The following is an 18635-nucleotide window of genomic DNA, read 5'->3' as shown; positions in this document are numbered from 1 at the left end:
TTGAATCAAAATTACTTGTTTACATATTTCTCCACAAAAGAATGCACTTTACCATATCTCATGCCTATACACCTAAGCACCAACCACGGTACCAAATACTAATACTCACACAATAACTGGTTGTTAAGTGAATACATTGAGTAGGCCAAAATGTTACACACTGCTCACTCAGCACATGCAGAGAACAAATCAGTATTAATATAATCACTTATATGAGTAAATCATGTTACATAGGTTTCTCATATTCAATAAATATATGCACAAAGTCCTGAAAATTATACAAAATAAAGTCCAATCATGTTTCATTTTTTTCAGTTAATATTTTAAATTTGGATGCTTAAGAACTACACAAGTTCACAGATTACAAGGAAAATGTTAAATGAGCTTATAATTAATAATACACTAATTTTCCCCAAACATTTCTAGGAAATCTGTAATGTTATAAAGACAGTGAAAACACAAGCACTTTACAAAAGAAAACTTCCTCTGAGAGACAGAATTTGACCTTTAAAAAAGGAAAATTAAATAGAAATCTGAGATAATGCTTTCATAAAACATTTTTTCCATAAAAATTTAAAAGTTTTCATTTTAAAGATTAAATTTAACTGTAGGAGAAAGTAGAGCCAGTTTTCCATTAACATGAAATATAAACAATTTAAGCATTAGCAGTCACAAAAATGAAGGGCTAAAATCAGGAATCTCAGCAACTGTAGAAAGTTGGCTCTAGAGTTAAACACTAATAGTACCTCTAATAGAAATAACTAATAGTTACTGAGGATTTATCATGTGTCAGACACTATGTGAGCACTATAGATATAATGTAATGCTCACATCTATAAATTATAATTTAGATATAATATAATGCTCACACCTATAAACTAGATACTATTAGATTATTACACTATTAGATGAGAAAACCTAAGTTCAAAGGGATTTATCTGCCAGACAGTGGAGATAAAGTGGAGAGGTGGTTTATCTGACTCCACAGGACCTTTATTAACCACTAAACTCAAGTAAGCAAGTGCCTGTGTGTTGAGATTAAAGGCAAAGAAAAGCTAATCAGTCCCAAAATACCTTCTTCATTGCTTGTCATAGTCTCCAAATTCCTGCTTTTAAAGGCTTCAAGACAGAACCTGAGAAAGACTGTGAAAATATCTGATGGAAGAAGTGAATCAAAAAGGACTAAACCAGAGAATGAGACACGGAGCAGCCAAGGGCCAATAAATTGAGATGGGAAGTACATAAACCTGAAAGGAGGTGTTAAAAGGAGGAGGCATGAAATGAAAAACACAAAATTCTAATAAATTAGCATTTTTAAGCACTCTCTATTGCCTACTTTACAGTTTTACCAAATTCATCTATGCCTCTTTGGCGACATAAGAAGATATTAGTAAGTATATACAGTACAAAGATAACATGGTAGGCAAGGAACTGCTCCCTCATCCTTCCTTCTAAAAAGACAACCTTCCACAGTACAAATGTGGAAAACAAGGAGAATGAAATCATGAACTATCAAGCAGCCTTTAAATATTATGTTTTACAAAGTATTTTTAATGACATGGACAATGCTTATTCCATAATGTTAAGTCCAAAAACGACTAAAGTTTAAAATTCTATAGACCATATTTTCTAAAATTTGTAAAATATGCATAGAAAAAAACCTTGAAAGAAATACTGAGGGGGCCGGCCCGTGGCTTAGCGGTTAAGTGCACGCGCTCCGCTACTGGCGGCCCGGGTTTGGATCCCGGGCGCACACCGACGCACCGCTTGTCGGGAATGCTGAGGCGGCGTCCCACATACAGAAACTAGAAGGCTGTGCAGCTATGACATACAACTATCTACTTGGGCTTTGGGGAGAAAAAGGGAAAAAAAGGAGGAGGATTGGCAATAGATGTTAGCTCAGTGCGGGTCTTCCTCAGCAAAAAGAGGAGGATTGGCATGGATGCTAGCTCAGGGCTGATCTTCCTCACAAAAAAAAAGAAATATTGAAGAAGGATAATTGTCAAAAACAAAAAAAATTCTTTCATTTTCATCTTTATATCAGGATTTGTAGGCCAAGCCCAGAAATTTGTCAAATGCAATTTTAGCAATAACACTAGAGGGCGCTCTATCAGGGCGTAACACGGTGGTTCTCCAAACTTGAAGGCAGGTCCTGCGTCAGACCACCTGGAGAGGGCTAGTTAAAACAGATTGCAGGACCCCACCCCTGGAGTTTCTAATTCAGTAGATACTGCATTTCTAACAAGTTCCCAGGTGATGCCAATGCTGCTGGTCTGGGAACCACACTTTGAGAACCACTGGTCTAAATAATTACACTTAATTATTATGTATATGTATGTATTCATATACATACATTTAATTAACATGTAACAATTTATTTCCATTTATTTATTTTATGTTATTTTATTTATTTTCAATTTAATTTACTACCTGTAATTATTAGTAATTACAGTTGTGTGCTAATTATAAGACTCCATAGTTACCTAGATTTATCAGGTCTACCTGTTGTTATGTATTTTATTCTACACTAAAAAATAAGACAAAATAAGCCTTCTGTATATTTGACTATAGAATGAAACAACAAATCTGGCTTAACCACTATCCATGGCTAACCAAAGCTAGCGAGAGTCTGCTCTCCAGAGAGAATGTTGCTTCCTCTGAAGCTTCCTTATTTCTAAATCTCACTTACGAAATAAAGAAAGAGCAATTAATAAGAAACACAGGAATTTGATGGCAATTTTAAAAATAGAGCGTTAGGGTAAAATGAAAAGATAAAAGCAGTCTCTGTCCTTTTTCCTACTCCCTTTTCTCACGAACTCCTAAAGGTACCAGAAATTATTCTCCATGAAATTCCACCCACTTGAAGCCCCGTTCAAAGGAGAATCTCCATCACAGAACGACAATGATGATCATTGTACAGCATGTGACAAATGGCAGCATAATGTGCTGGTGAAAAAAAGCAGAAACATTTACAGATCTATTAACTTATTTCTTAAATAAACCATTTCTTGATCAGATTTGCCTACTCTCTTGCCTGCATTTTCAAAGTTCTGTAGCAGTACATTTCCAAATATCCTAAAACAAAATAATAATGTTAATCTAATTATTTGAATACTGTGTTTGTTCTAATGTAATTGCTACATTGCTAGTTGAAAGAACATGATACACAGGAAGGACAGTAATATCCTTTTGTGATTTTCTGATAAGAAAACTATAAACTGTGTACAACATAATTTTGAATGAATTGAATGGTCAGAACATAATAATCTGGCTTATTTCCAGAGTAACTGACATATTAAGATCAAATTTTGAAGCCAAGGTACAAGTTTATGTTCTAAAAAAAGAATCAGTATCAACATTTAGCAATCCTTTTGGGGTGATAAAAATGTTCTAGAACTACACAGAGGCGGTAGTTGCACAACATTGTAAATGTGCTAAATGCTGCTGAATTGCTCACTTTAAAATGGTTCATTTCATGTTATGTCAATTAAAAAAATACAGAAAAGCAAAACACAAAATTGGCAAGACAACTTTCACAATTTTCGAGTCCTTTTAAGTTTCTTGCTCCTGACATTTTACAAGAGGAAAAAAATTTTAAAGGAAAATATTGTATTTCTTATGTATAAACCAAATGGGCAAATAATCTTGAATGCTAATCTCCCAAAAGCCTTTAATTTGATTGGTATCCCCCACCCACCAGGTTCTTCATTTACTCTCCTTTCTCTCTTGGAGGGATAGTCCCAGTCTGACTTCAGGAAGTCAGGAAAATCTCTAAAATTTCTGAGGAAAACTTTACACATATTAAAGTCAAAAAACAGAGCTATAAGCAGGCTACTTTTAACTAGCTCAGATTCAGATGGCTTGCATCTTTCAAAAATAAATACAAAGTTAAGCCCTCATCGGTCTTTTTCTTGGGAATTTTTTAAAAGAATGTTAAGACTTTTTGTTAAACTTCGATTAAACGTACAATTTTTTAACCAGCCACACTATCAAACATATGCAAGAATAAAGATATTTTCAGATGTGCAAAGTTGAAAAACATATTTTCCCTCTCGTTCACCCTTTCTGAGGAAGCTACTAGAGTACATGCTCCCCTAAACCGAGAAAGTAAACCATGAAAGAGGAAGATGTGATCCAGGAAACAACAGAATACATTACAGGAGAGAACGGAAGGGAGATCCCAGGATGACAGGTGAGCAGCAGGCTTAAGAGCACCTGGTCAGATTGCAGCAGAGGATAGAAGGCTCCAGAAGGGATACCTGGATGAAAGAAAGGAAGGAGGAAAGGAGGGAGACAGAGGGAAAGAAGGAAGGAAGGGAGGAAAAAGGGAGAGAGAGAGGGAGAGAAATCTAATAGAACACTTGATGTGTTTAAATATGAGAGATTTACAGTTCTGTCAGAATTTAGGGATGAATTAGTGATAATCATACAGAAAATTAAGCAAAGAAGAACAACATAATCATTAATGCCTGGGAAAACAACGGTTCCAGTAGAAGGGAAATTTAATCATAGCATAATATGTGGCTCAGCTATGAATAATAATTACTTAATCATAATAATATAAACACTGAATACTGTTTTAACCAAATATCATCATATAATTTGAAGGTAAGATATGGAAAAAGGAGGAATGTATAAAAAAAGCTGAAGGCTTATATTTTATAGTAAAAAGTCAAGAGATAAAATCTGAAACTAAAAATTCAAGAAACAGCAGTATAAGAATATTGCTTAGAAAGACGGAAGTAAATACCAGAATAAACAACTATAAGGGCCGGCTCCGTGGCTTGGCGGTTAAGTGCGCGCGCTCTGATGCTGGTGGCCCAGGTTCGGATCCCGGGTGTGCCCCAGGGCACCGCTTCTCTGTCCAACGCGGGGCCGGGTCCCACGTGCAGCAACTAGAAGGATGTGAACCTGTGACATACAGCTATCTACTGGGGCTTTGGGGGGAAAAAAATGAATAAATAAAATCTTTAAAAAAAAAAAACAACTATAAGAGTTAAAGGTGGTTATTGTATCTGGAGAGTGAGACACAAGAACAGGGAGCATGGGGTAGGGAATGCTGTTTTTTTCATTAAAAAAAGCACCAGTTAGCTTTTAACAAGTGTTTTTACCATTAGATAAAAAGTAAAGCTTAATTGACAAAACAATATTTATAGATTTCTGTAACACTAACTGTTGGGCTTGTGTTTTAAAAATCAAACAAAAGTATAATGCTACATAAAACAATTATTTAAATGTGCTTAAATTAAAAAATGTTTATGAGTAAATAGATATTGATTCACTTAAGTTAAAATCTTATTTGACCATCTCAATGGGATATAGTCTTAGGAAAAAAGTGTCATAAAAATCTCAAAAATTATAATTTTTACAACCATTGTTGACTTTATCTTCTTGATCATAAAAACCACATTACTAATTTCACCCAAGCTGGGAAGCCCCTTTTATATGTTCTAAGCACTTTTTATTATTGATATAACTTTCTATTTAAAAGTACACTCTGTTTAGGATTAAAAAATATAACTTTTCATTTCAGAGCTCATCAGTAATAGAATGGCCCTAAATCTTAATACATATTTACTTGAATAATGAGCCAATAACCCAAAAATGGGCAGCCGTTTTGTAATCAAGATATTCTTCTGAGTATGAACTTAGATAAAATTCTTCTAACTTTCTCTCTCACAACAAATTAGTTTCTCATTATTTTTTCATTTGTCCATGTAACTCTACAAGACCTGAGTATTAAAACTGTGCAATATAACTTATCAAGAAAATATTAAGAATTAGGTTAAAGACGACAAATTGAGCACACCCTTATCTTCTCTCCCTCTCAAGACTCCATTAAAATTGTAGAGTTGAGCAAACAAGTCGAGCTCTTAAATGATCAGAGAGCAAACACACCAAACCTGGAACAGTGTTTATGGGGGACGTGCACAGAGATGGGAACAATAGCAGGTTCACAGTCTCCTGCCCGTTACATAGCTAAAAATATAACTGGTTAGCTATGTAATATATATACTTCCCCTCCCTCCCCACAAAAAAAATCAAATAATGTGGAAGGAATTGTAATGAGTCACCCATGAACCTGTATTGTTAGTGCCATCCAGTGGATTCCAACTCCCAGCGACCCTGGGTAGAGCAGAGCGGAACCCTGCCCAGTCTTGTTGCACCATCTTCTCATCTTCCAGCACTGTATTAGACAATGTTCCACTACTATTCATAGAGTTTTCATGGCCAATTTCTTCTTTTTCTAAAGTGGGTGGCCAGGTACTTCTTCCTAGTCTGTCTAGTCTGGAAACTCCAATGAAACCTGTCTACCATGGGTAATTCTGCTGCTGTTTGAAATACTGGTGGCATAGCTTTCAGAATCACAGCAACAAGCAGCTGCCACAGTATAACTGACAGACGGGTGGTGTGGTTCCCTGACCAGGAAACAAACCCCGGGCAATGGTGGTGAGACCACTAGACCATCAACGTACTTGTATTACACAGGTTTACTTAAATTTTTAATTTAAAAAAATATTGAAGTTCAGTTTTGGTAAAGGTGAGATTATAAAACGAAACAGCCCACACAAATTTTCTTTGAAAAGTTGCCACTATACTTCCAGTTCATAAGATTTGATTGTTCCCAAAAGGGTACCAAGTCAAATCACAATAAATATGTTTGAATGTGTCAAAGGCATTTCAAATATAATACATGTACAATGGAATTCTGGATTCCTCAATCCTCGCCGTCTACCTACTCTTCCTTCCTGGATCATACTCATTCCTCACCTCGGTGCCTTTATTCAACATTTAGGGAAGGGGCTGCTCTCTGCTTGGAGAAGGGTGACAAGGAGGACTTCTGGTGGTATGCAGTCTCTTCTACTGCTCAAAATAATTCAGTTCTGCCTTAAACGTGTACTTGCCACTCAACAAAGTAAGAGCTGGACTCACCTTCCGTGGAAAGTATACAATTAGATACACCTTTCTCAGAAAATAATTTAGCAACACCTGTTGTTACTGGAGCATGTCCGCCACAAACACCCCATTACCGGCCCCTCCACCACTCCAAGTACCTTATTCCTTCCTACCATATTTACTTTCCTTCCTGAGACGCATTCTGGAAAACACAACTTTCTACATCCCACTATATTGCCATTAACGTTTTAGTAACACTTATAAGTAAACAATTCTGGGAAGCTCCCTGGTGGCCAGAACCTAAATTTGGCTCTGGCCTTAAGAGATTAAATAAAAGAAGCAGCCACAGCCCCTATCCTTCAGAACTTAGAGTTTTGCTTTCTAAGAAAAGCCAGCACCTGGACCATTCAGAGGGAGACAGATTTTCAGAAAACACTTATCCTCCACCAGGGAATTTATTCTAATGTCTCATAACAACCACACGGGGATTTTGTTACTATGTCTAGCCTAACCCCTTCCAGGTGTAGTTTCAGTTCCTCCCATCATCTATGCAATACCCACTTACAGACTTGACACCTTATTACATAACCTTTCCCTTTCTCTTCTTCTGGCCAATCAATTAAAATTCCCCTAAACTTCGTTCAAATATTAACTCTACATTTTAAATAATTCAAATTAATGGTCCTATTTTTCTTAATATGAAGTGATACTTGTACACCCATGTTGACAGCAGCATTATTCACAATAATCAAAAGATAGAAACAACCCAATTGTCCATCATTAGATGAATGGATAAACAAAATGTGGTGTGTATATATATATATATATATATATATATATATATATATATATATACACACACACAATGGAATATTATTCAGCCAAAAAAGAAATCAAATTCTGATACATGCTACAACATGGATAAACCTTGGAAACATTATGCTAAATGAAATAAGCCAGATACAAAGGGATAAATATTGTGTGATTCTACTTATATGAGGTACCTATAGAGACAGAAAGTAGAATAGAGATTACCAGGAGCCGAGGGGAGGGAGGAATGGGGAGTTATTGTATAACGGGTAGAGAGTTTCTGTTTGGGATGATGAAAAAGTTCTGGAAATGGATAGTAGTGATAGTTGTACAACATTGTAAACGTACTGAATGCCCTTGAATTGTACACTTGAAAATAGTTAAAGTGATAGGTTTTATGTTACATATACTGTATTACAATTTTTTAAAGGGAAGTAACAGTGAAATATTGTCAAAACACATATACACAAAAATAAAGAAATGAAGTAGTAATACATGCTATAACATGGATTAACCTGGAAAACATTATGCTACGTGAAGGAAACTGGACATGAAAATCCACATACCATATGATTCCATTTATATGAAACGTACAGAACACCCAAATTTATAGAGACAGAAAGCAGATTAGTGATTGCCAGGGATTGGGGGGAGTGGGGAGTGATTGCTTAATGGGTACAGGGTTTCCTTTTGGAATGATGAAAATGTTCTCTAATAGATAGTGGTGATGGCTGCACATCATGAATATTTTGGAAGCCCCTAAAGTGTACAGTTTAATGATTAAAATGGTGAATTTTATGTTATGTGATTTATCTCAATAAAACAAAAGCAGAAAAATTGTCACATACACAATTAAGACTATGTAAAAAAATATGTAAGTATAAGGGGAAAGACAAAGTAAATACCAAAAAAATGCCTTACGTGGGTTGAGTTGTTTTTTTTTATTTTTTCAAACTTTTCATTAACATTATTATATTGTTTCATAACAAAAAGAGAATTATCACGTATCAAGTACCTGGTATATATTAAGCACTGTGCTAGAAATTTTCATGAATCATGAGTACTTTCCCACATGCTAGATGAACAGGAAATATTTGATAGAAACATGGAAGTGAGCAAAGGAATCTGATTATGGGGGGAAAAAACTGAATGCATTAGTTCTGTATTTCTGTTTAACAAACTACTCCAAACCATGGGAGCTTTAAACAACAAATCTTTAGGAGACGTCTTTGTATATTTAAGGCACGAGCATAAAAGAGACCTCTAAGATCAAGACTTGATTTTCATATATAATTTAATAGCCGCAAAGAGAAATCAGAATTAGCAGGAGACAGCATTCTTTTGTAAAGAAGTAGGACAGTGTTAAAGTTATAATTTCTTAAAGTTATAAAAAGACTAGTCTCTGGATCTAGTTGTCTTCCAGTCAGTTATAGCCATAATACATTGGTCATAGCTGTATTTTGATGTAATCCTTAAAATTATTTTTATGATCTCTGTTCTTAATTTCAGTTGCCTTTGGAAATCCCACTACCATAATTCTATATAGAGAGCCAATCCAGAGAGTTTTATATGGCATCAATTCAATTCTTAAAAATAAGTTGGGTATAAAATTTCATTCTTTTTTTTTTTTTAAGTGTTGATTTTTTTTTTTTTTGTGAGGAAGATCAGCCCTGAGCTAACATCCACGCTAATCCTCCTCTTTTTGCTGAGGAAGACTGTCTCTCAGCTAACATCTATTGCCAATCCTCCTCCTTTTTTTTTCCCCCCCAAAGCCCCAGTAGATAGTCGTATGTCATAGTTGCACGTCCTTCTAGTTGCTGTATGTGGGACGCGGCCTCAGCATGGCCAGAGAAGCAGTGCCTCGGTGCGCGCCTGGGATCCGAACCCCGGCCGCCAGTAGCGGAGCACGCGCACTTAACCACTAAGCCACGGGGCCGGCCCTAAAATTTCATTCTTAATAAATTTATTCTGTCCTTTGATAATTAATTGGGCTTAAAAGTAGATTAAGATGTCAGTAGGTCCAGATCGCTGCTATTCCAAAGTTGACAGGTACTACTTTGAGAACCCAAGGTTGAATATCACACTGGCATCACATCCTTGAAGAAGAGAAGGTTCCATCCTTCTTGATTCTATTTCTTAATTCTTAATTGGTCATGGCATTAGGGGACCAATTAGGTAGGAAAATCCTATAAATATGTTACTCTAGTGCTGACTAGGAAATATCTCCAGTCCTCTTCAAATATATATGCATAAGTAATATAATGACTAAAAAGCAACCCGCAATTAATTGCTTAGGCTTCAAAGGTATCGTCATTTGCAATGCAGCAATTCCATGATAATTATTTCCATCACTTTTCACTATGCCCGTAACTTACCAACTAAATCTTCATGAGAGTTTTGCTGCCAATAACTTAGTAATTTTTTTTGGCCAACCTGAACTAAGTCCCCTTATATATATTGTCCAAAATGTACAGCTAGAGTTATTCTCCCATCAATATACAATTAAATTCAAGAATCTTGAATGGTGGCTAAGCCTCTAAAACTCTGTAGTTGTTGCCAACTCTATTCCTTTCAAATGAAGAACAAAAGCCCACAAGGCAGCTAAGTTAAAATTTCCAGACTCTGATCACCTCTCATTGGTTACTATGTGTGTGTTTTGTGTGGGATGCCCATAAAAATACAATTATGTAACGGAAAGAACAGGGATTTTGAGAGGGTCTGATTGGCCCAGCTTGAGCTGTGCGGTAAGCAAGATTCTAAGATTAACTCCCAAGATTCCTGCCCCTGCTGTACACATCATATATAGTTCCCCTCACTTGAGCAGGATTTGTCAATATGATACAATAGTCACTTCTGTGATTACATTATATTGTATAAAACTCCATTGTAGTAGACTAGAGAACAACTCTCCTGATGGCCTTAAAGAAGCCAACTACCATGCTGTAGAGAGGGCCACATGGCAAGGTACAGTGGGCAGCCCCTAGGAGCTAAGAATGGTCCTCCACTGACAGTCAACAAGTCATACAACCACAAGAGCTGAAATCGGCCAACAACTAGTGATCTTGGAAGAAAACACCAAGACTGAGATGAGACCGAAGTCCCAGTCACCGCCTTGACCTGTCACCATCTGGTGAGACCCTGAGGGGAGGACCCACAACCATACCCATGACCAAACTCCTGACCCACACAAACTGTGAGATAATAAATTCATGTTGTTTTAAGCCACTAAATTTGTGGTAACCTGTTACATGGCAACAGAAAACCAATGTAAGTCACATGCTCACCCTTGGCCAGAGGAGAGTGGGATACCTTGATTAACAGCTGAAGCAAGGTTGTATCCAACGGGGAAGGGAAGGTCTTCCTTAAGGGCAACTGAAGTGCCATTATCAGTTGGGAGGATGGATACTGGAATAAGGAAAAACAAAAATTATCCACCACAATATATTCAGTATCTGACATCTCATAGGCCTTCAACATTGAACTCACAACTCTCCTCTACCGTTGGCTCTAGCTTCTGCCATATACACACATCTTGATCTACATGCCACTGAGCCAGAGACTTACAGAGAATACATGAGGGCAACAAAATCTAGTAAGAACACTGGGCTAGTATAACAAATTATAGTCTTGCATCTGCCACTAATTAGCTATGTGACCTTAGGCAAGCCACACATGGACCACAGTTTCCTGTCTGTAAATATTGAGATTGGCCTAGCTTTAATGTGTTCCAGCATTAAAATTCTATGATTTTTTTAAATTCCAAAAAAAAATCCCCACCAAAATAATTCAAAATAAATTTTGATTTGCTATAAAAGAACAAAGAAACGCCATACTGCTCCCAAACACATCCCCCACCCCTCTCAGTATTCTGCCTCTGAAAGTGGCATCAAGAAAGGTTTTTAGAGAAAGCCACAAGATAGGTGCCTTCCAGACCCAATATTATCTTAATAAAATTACCACATAAAGGAACAGAATCTGGGGGTGGCATGGAGGAGGAGGCAATCAGAATCACCAGGTGACCGATACACAGTAAAATGTCCATGGTTACAAATCTATATTGTATTGTGTTATTGTCATGAATCATAATATGTTTACACAATAATTGTTTGGGAACATAAGTATTTTACTTCTTTCTCCCTTACCTGCCACTCACTGCATTAAATGGCAATGCTAAAGACCTAAGGTTGGATCTAAAAGAACTCATTTGGAAATTCACACTTTTTGAAAACATGTAATACTTTTGATCTCTTGGCTCATTTTAGCAGTATGATAAACTAGCAAAAAGACGATTCCATTTTTTGAAAAGCCTACATTAACTCAAGCTGAAAATTAAATATTAAATGTAGGTATTTCACTTTTGAAATGCTGCAAACAAATTTTAATCACAATTGTTCTCACCAAATACACATCCTAACTTTGTAATAGATTCTTTTCCTTTGCATTCTTCCTTTCCCCTCAAAAAAAAAAAAAAAACCTCATAGAATTTTTGGTTGAACTATTTTAACTATAATCATTTCCCATTATTGTCAAGCTTTTAAGCAAGTGATGACAATTCTCAAAAGGGGAAGGGGAGGTCAAAGAAGAGAAAGAGCTTTCAGTAAATATTACCACCATTCAATTGCACAGAAGAAAAGAATAAAAAAAGACTTCAAAATCAAGATACAACTAATAAAACAGTAAGATTAAACCATAGGTTATCTCAGAACACACGTAGAATCCAACAGAATAAAAAGACAAAAATTTACTTCTTCTTGGACAGTAACTATCGGAAAAGTGCAACTAAAGTTCATATACATGATAAAATTTATGCTTGGGAATTTGGGACTAACTTTCTTCCCCTATAGTATTCATAGAGAAATTGGGACCACTCCTGCAGCTTTATCAAATTAAAAGAGAGATAAAATTTCTAAAAGCAACAACCTCAAATTAGATAAAACTGATTCTAACAATTCCCAAGTATTTTGCTCCCCTTCCACAATTAAATCGGTTTAGACACTTGGCATCATAATTTAGTTAAGAAAAATGGTACTGAAAGCTCTCAAGAAAATTCACACAACTATCAAATGAGGTAACTTAACATCAACTTCCAAAGGGCAAGGATTTGCTTTCCTGCCTTAATATGAAATGTAACATTAAGAGAAAGATAGCGATGTTTCCATGAACACTTTTAGAATTTTAAACTAGCAAAAGGGCTCCTATTATTTTTCCCAAATCGTTCATGAACAGAAGCTCCGGCTTGCGTGGCGCCACGTGCACCAGATAGGAGCTGCGCATGCGCTCTGGAATGAGCCGCGCCAACCCAAGGGCCCCGTTCCCAGGCTTAGTTCTCTGAGGTGGGCGATAATACCTACCCGGTTCTGCAAGCTTTAACGAAATAACGCAAATAAAACACCTAGTGCAGTAGCTACACTTAATAAGGGAGGAAATTAATGGCATTTAAAGGTAGAATGCAGACCTAATGCGCAGAACTTGGTTTTCAAACCACCTCCAAGTCTCCCCATCACTTGAGAGCTGAGACCAAACTTGGGGCCCAAGTTCTTCCAAGCGGCCTCAGCAATGAAGGGATTATTGGGAGAGGAGAATGAGAGATGACTGCATGGGTAGGAGCCCGGAAAAGGCGAGCCCACTGCTCGACTCCTCAAGCCTCCCTCACATTCCGCAGAAAGAGGAAGGCTCAAGGCGACCGGGCCACCGCGGGAAACTCAGCCGGAGAAGCATCCTCTCAAAGAAACGCAGAAATTTTCCAGAGCGCGGGCCCGCAGCACTGAACGGGACAGATCTTTGTTTCACAGCTCCCTCAATGACCTAATGAAGAAGCGGGAGGGCAAAAACCAGATCAACTACCAGAAGCCAAGCAAGGTTGCGATTTTCGGAGCGCAGCGAAGGAAGAAGGTTTCTAAGGCCTTCTACTTAAAGGAGTTTACTTAAAGTAAACTACTTAACGGAGTTGCTATTATTTCTTCGCGTCGACGATGTACTCGCTGCAATTTGAGCGGTCAACCCCGGCCGCCTCTCACCAAGAAGAGCACCAAAGGGTTGTAGGCCCCGCCCACTCGTGAGTCTGGCGCGCGTGCGCGCAGTTTTTATTACACTAAAGTGTCGCCGCCTCCATCCTCCTTCCGTGGCAGCGATGGCCGAGTGGTTAAGGCGTTGGACTTGAAATCCAATGGGGTCTCCCCGCGCAGGTTCGAACCCTGCTCGCTGCGGAAGCAGGCGGCTTCTCTTTTTCCACTTTTAAAATTTGACGCCCTCAAATGATACGCTTCATGCTTCCTGCTGTATTTCCTATACCTGCCCGCTAAACAGCTCATCTACAGAGAAGTTTACTGTCCCAAAGAAAAGGCAGTAAATGTCAGTGCTGCAAACATACGCTGTATACGCTGAAAGGAGAGGTCTTCTTTTGTCCTAAACGGTAAGCTAACAGTTCTTGATTCTTGTTCCTCAGTGTTTGGAGCAAGTTCGCAAAATAAAAATAAAATGAATATAAATACTGGGGGAAGTTTTGAAGCTATCACAGCGCAAACAAGCTATCATCTCATTAAAACTGAGGCAAGGCTAATGCTACCTCTCCTTCCATCCCAGAATCACCGCCGACGGTTCCCCCACCACATCCAAAAGTGATGTGAAGTGGGAGATAACAAAAACCTTTACAAGTTCAACTTCTAAAGCATGATAGATACATCCACATAATGGAACACTATGCATGTCGCCACTAAAATGATATTAATGACATGGAAGGACTTCCCTATGCATTCCCAAATGAAAAAAGTTGGACAGGTTGGAAAACAACATATATTATGATCACATTTTTGTTAAACAATTCATTCATATAATCATTTATGTGGCAAGAATGGGAGAGTGAGAAGGAATGAATGGGGGCTGCAAAGAAATAACCAAACTGTTGGCAGTAGTTATTATCTCTGGGTGGTGGGATTGGGGAGTGGTTAATTTTCTTAACATAGTTTTTTGCTTAACTGCATTTTCTAAAATTTTTATATTGACCCAGTGTTTTCCTTTTTTTTTTTTTTTTTGTGAGGAAGATCAGCCCTGAGCTAACATCGATGCTAATCCTCCTCTTTTTTTGCTGAGGAAGACCGGCTCTGAGCTAACATCTATTGCCAATCCTCCTCCTTTTTCTCCCCAAAGCCCCAGTAGATAGTTGTATGTCATAGTTGCACATCCTTCTAGTTGCTGTATGTGGGACGGGGCCTCAGCATGGCGGGAGAAGCAGTGTGTCGGTGCCCGCCCGGGATCCGAACCCCGGGCCGCCAGTAGCAGAGCACGCACACTTCGCTAAGCCACAGGGCCGGCCTGACCCAGTATTTTCTTAATAATAAAAGACAATTGTGAGGTTAGTCTTTGAGACCCAGCGCTTCCCCTTTCTGCTCACTTTTGCCCAGTTTCACCATCTCTCTTCCACCCCATGCTTTCCAGGTGCTCTTATGGATTCCCTAACACCTCAAGGCTGAGGATAGTTTTCTGTGGTACCCAAGGTAGATTCCACTCACACAGCCCCCATCCCGAGTGAGACTTGGCTGAACATGTACATTCACCACATTCACATCTTCAATCCATCCTCTCTGCCCAATCCCCACCTCTTCTGCCCCCATTCAAGTCGCTTATAAATGACTATATTAGTTTCGTAGCTGGTCTCCTTCCCTCTTTCACTCGGGATCACATTCAGCGGCAAATAACAGAACACCCAACTCTAGTGACTTAAACACATATGGGTTTGTCTCAAGAAATCTGGGAGTAGCCAATTCTCAGATGAAACAGAACAGGGCTCTTTCCATGTTTCTGCTCTGCCATTTGTTATGCATAGGCCTCATCCCCTGCTTGCTGTCTCGTCGTCCTAGGATGGGTGCTCTACCTCCAGACCTCACATCTGTATTTAGCTAGGAAGGGGAGAGACAAGAACCCTAAGTTTATGTCTCATTTACTTGTAAATGGCTACCTCTGGCTACAAGGAATTCTAGGGCAGTAAGTGTTTTTAGCTGGGTGTATTGCTACCCAAATGAAAATCAGAATTCCATTGGTCAGGAAGAAAGATGGATGGAGACTGAGTGGGCAACTAACTGTAACTGCCACACTCTAACAGTAAAGTCGAAACTTGTAGGCAAAGGCCTTCAAAACAAGTCCCCTGTCTGCCTCCCCAGCCTTCCTTCCCTTCTCTCTCATCTCTTTCTGGGTTAGTAGAAGGACTCCCAGCACTGCATGCTGGCTCATGCCTTTGAACCTTTTTACATGTTCACAGACGATTACCTGGAATATCGTTCTCTTGCCTTCATCCTTCTCCCCTCATTAGGAGAAGAAGGCTGCCCATCATTTGAACTCCCTTCCTATTTAGGGGTCTTGCTTTCTTTTTGAATCAAAGTGTGAGGCTGAAATCCATCCCCCCCCCCATCTCTATCAAAGAAGCTGAAAAAGCCACATATTTGCTTTTCTAGACTCCCTAGGGAGACAGCATGTGACCTAGGCCTAGCCAATCAGATGTGCCCATCCCCAACTTTCAATATGAGCTATTAATGCAAAGAAGCAGGGTGGGTAAGGATCCATTCCGGTGGTGAGCAGAGGCCAAAAAGACAGCTGCACGGATTGCTAAGGGCGGCAGCACCAGGGCTACAATTGGAGTTTATAGTTGTTCAGCAGCAGTGACAGTAGTATCTACACCAGACTGGTTTTGTGGTATCATTCTGCCATGATCTTGGACTTTGCCTAGCCAAACCTACTCCTGTCCCGTTTTCCAAAAGTGGCTTTGCAGCATTCTTGGCAATTCTACGAACTAGTCAATATTCTTCCAGTAAGTTACATTTTCTGCTTAAATCAGCCCCAATTTTTTTTTCTTTTTTTTTTTTTGCTTCAATACCAGAAATAGCTTCCCTCTTCACCCCACCATCATCTGCTGGGAAAATTCTTTCAAGTTTCACCTTCTGGATAAAGCATTCCTGCAGTCCTCCAGGCTGACTCAGAAGCCCCTTTTTTATTCTCCTATTCCCTATTACAGCAAGGATCGTATTGAATTATTTCTGCCTGTTTGCTTCTCTTCCGCTAAATGGTAAATTCCCTGCGAATGAATAAAAACATCATGTCTTTCATCTTTGTACCTCTGCCTAACACAGAAAAGGTACTCGATAAAATTTTGATGAAGAATGAATAAATATATGAGTCAGCACACAGATCCACACTCCACCACTACAATGCCTAAAAAGGGGGAGGGGGGAGGTCAACATGCCATCCTCCTTTTGAAGGTCACTAACTTTTGCCTTAGTATGAGTTAATTTAATATACAGTGTCCTACTCCTAGAATATTTTCAATTTAAAAGAGGACAGAGAACAGCAATCTAATAATGTACCCCTCCTTCCCTTTGCATGGCTTTCCATTTCCTCATTTTTTCCTTGCTTTCTTTTTCTTTTTCTTCCATTCCCTTGTCTTCAATCACTGAAAGGGTAGATTGAACCAGGAGGCAAGCACGTGCAGACCTTCCTCTCTGCAGGTCAACCCCAACCCAGTCACCCTGAGAGTGGTTCAGTTTCACCCTGGCCTCCATGTAACCCGGCTGTCAGCTCTCTCCATGGTGCGCAAAGGAAAATCCACGGATGAGTTCAGAGGGGAGATGTGGAAGAGGTTCTGCGGTGCACCCCTCAGAGGACACTGCTTCCACTCCTCTTTCCACATTTCTCTTCTCCGGAGCCCCTCTGCCCCCTCACCCTCCTGGCATTCCTTGGAACCTGCTTTTTTCAACCCCACTTCACATGGTGCATGATGATCTTGAGGATTTTCCCTCAAGACCTCAACTTTTTCCCTCTTTGATGGCACAGAGCAATTCAGCCTCGTCTCTATGCATTGGTATCAGTGTGCCCAGCAATCAAAGAGACCCCCTTAGAAAGCAGAAGAGATTATAATTATGATATCGAAGTCTCCTTCCCCCACAACATTTCTCTGCTCACTTCTATTAATAGAAGATAAATCCTGCAACTTCCCAATCAGAGTTCAAAGATTTTAAATGTAAATAGACTGAGGTGAATTTTTTGCAAATTGTAATCAGTTATCTGTAAGCAAATAATGCTGATCATCCCTTCCATTCCAAATCCAGGTCCTTCTCCATGTTCCTCATCCCAGTTTGTGGCATCTCCGGCCATGGAGCAAGACACACCTACTTGGAATCATCCTGATACTTCCTGCCCCTCACAGCATTTCCTATCAGACCCAAGTGCCACTGAGTTTACCCCTATACGCTCAGAATCCACATTGTTCTAAATCTACCACTGCCACCCAGTCTGTCAGCATCACCTCTCATCTCCACTACTTCTCAGCCTCCTGTCTCCCCCATCCACTCTTTCTTCCCTCCAATCTGTTGTCTATAAATAAAATTTTCTTTAAAATGCAAATTTGATCTCATAACCCCTCTTCTGAAAACTCTTCTGGGGATCACCATGTGCTCTTACAATAAAGACTAAAATCCCTAGCATGACCCCATGACTTGCGTGATCCTGCCAGCATACCTATTGGGCTTCTGCCACTCATTCTCTGGGCAGATGTACTTTCCTTTCTTTTAGTTCCTTGAAGAGACCAAACTCTTTCCCACCTTAGGAATTTTACACATGTTCCAATGCCATTCTCCCCTTCAAATTGGTCAGATTCCCTTCTAATGTGATTTCATACCATTTTATTCTTTTTCTTCACAACCTGTATCATATTTTGTGATACATTAGTGTGAATGTTTGCTTAATTTCTACCTGCATGTAAATGCGGGGAGTGTGTGTGTGTGTGTGTGTGTCTGTGTGTGTCTGTGTGTGTTTAATCACTAAATCCCCTTATCTGGTACTTAGTGGGCCCTCAATAAATAATTTTGTTGTATGAATTTCATGGTTCGGAGGGTCAGAGAGCAAGAGGTCTCAGAATACCTGAAGGAGGGGAGATAGAGACT

At 39.0% G+C, this 18635-nt stretch overlaps 1 non-coding gene across 1 annotated transcript; it reads left to right on the top strand.

Moving 5' to 3' along the window:
• The first annotated feature begins 13831 nt into the window (after positions 1 to 13831).
• On the top strand, positions 13832 to 13913 carry TRNAS-UGA (transfer RNA serine (anticodon UGA)). The gene has a single exon. It is a non-coding gene; the product is annotated as a tRNA-Ser (tRNA).
• The last annotated feature ends 4722 nt before the right edge of the window (positions 13914 to 18635 follow it).

Source organism: Diceros bicornis, chromosome 6 (assembly GCF_020826845.1).
Source record: "Diceros bicornis minor isolate mBicDic1 chromosome 6, mDicBic1.mat.cur, whole genome shotgun sequence".
Classification (NCBI taxonomy): domain Eukaryota; kingdom Metazoa; phylum Chordata; class Mammalia; order Perissodactyla; family Rhinocerotidae; genus Diceros; species Diceros bicornis.
This window is presented reverse-complemented; position numbering and strand designations above follow the sequence as displayed.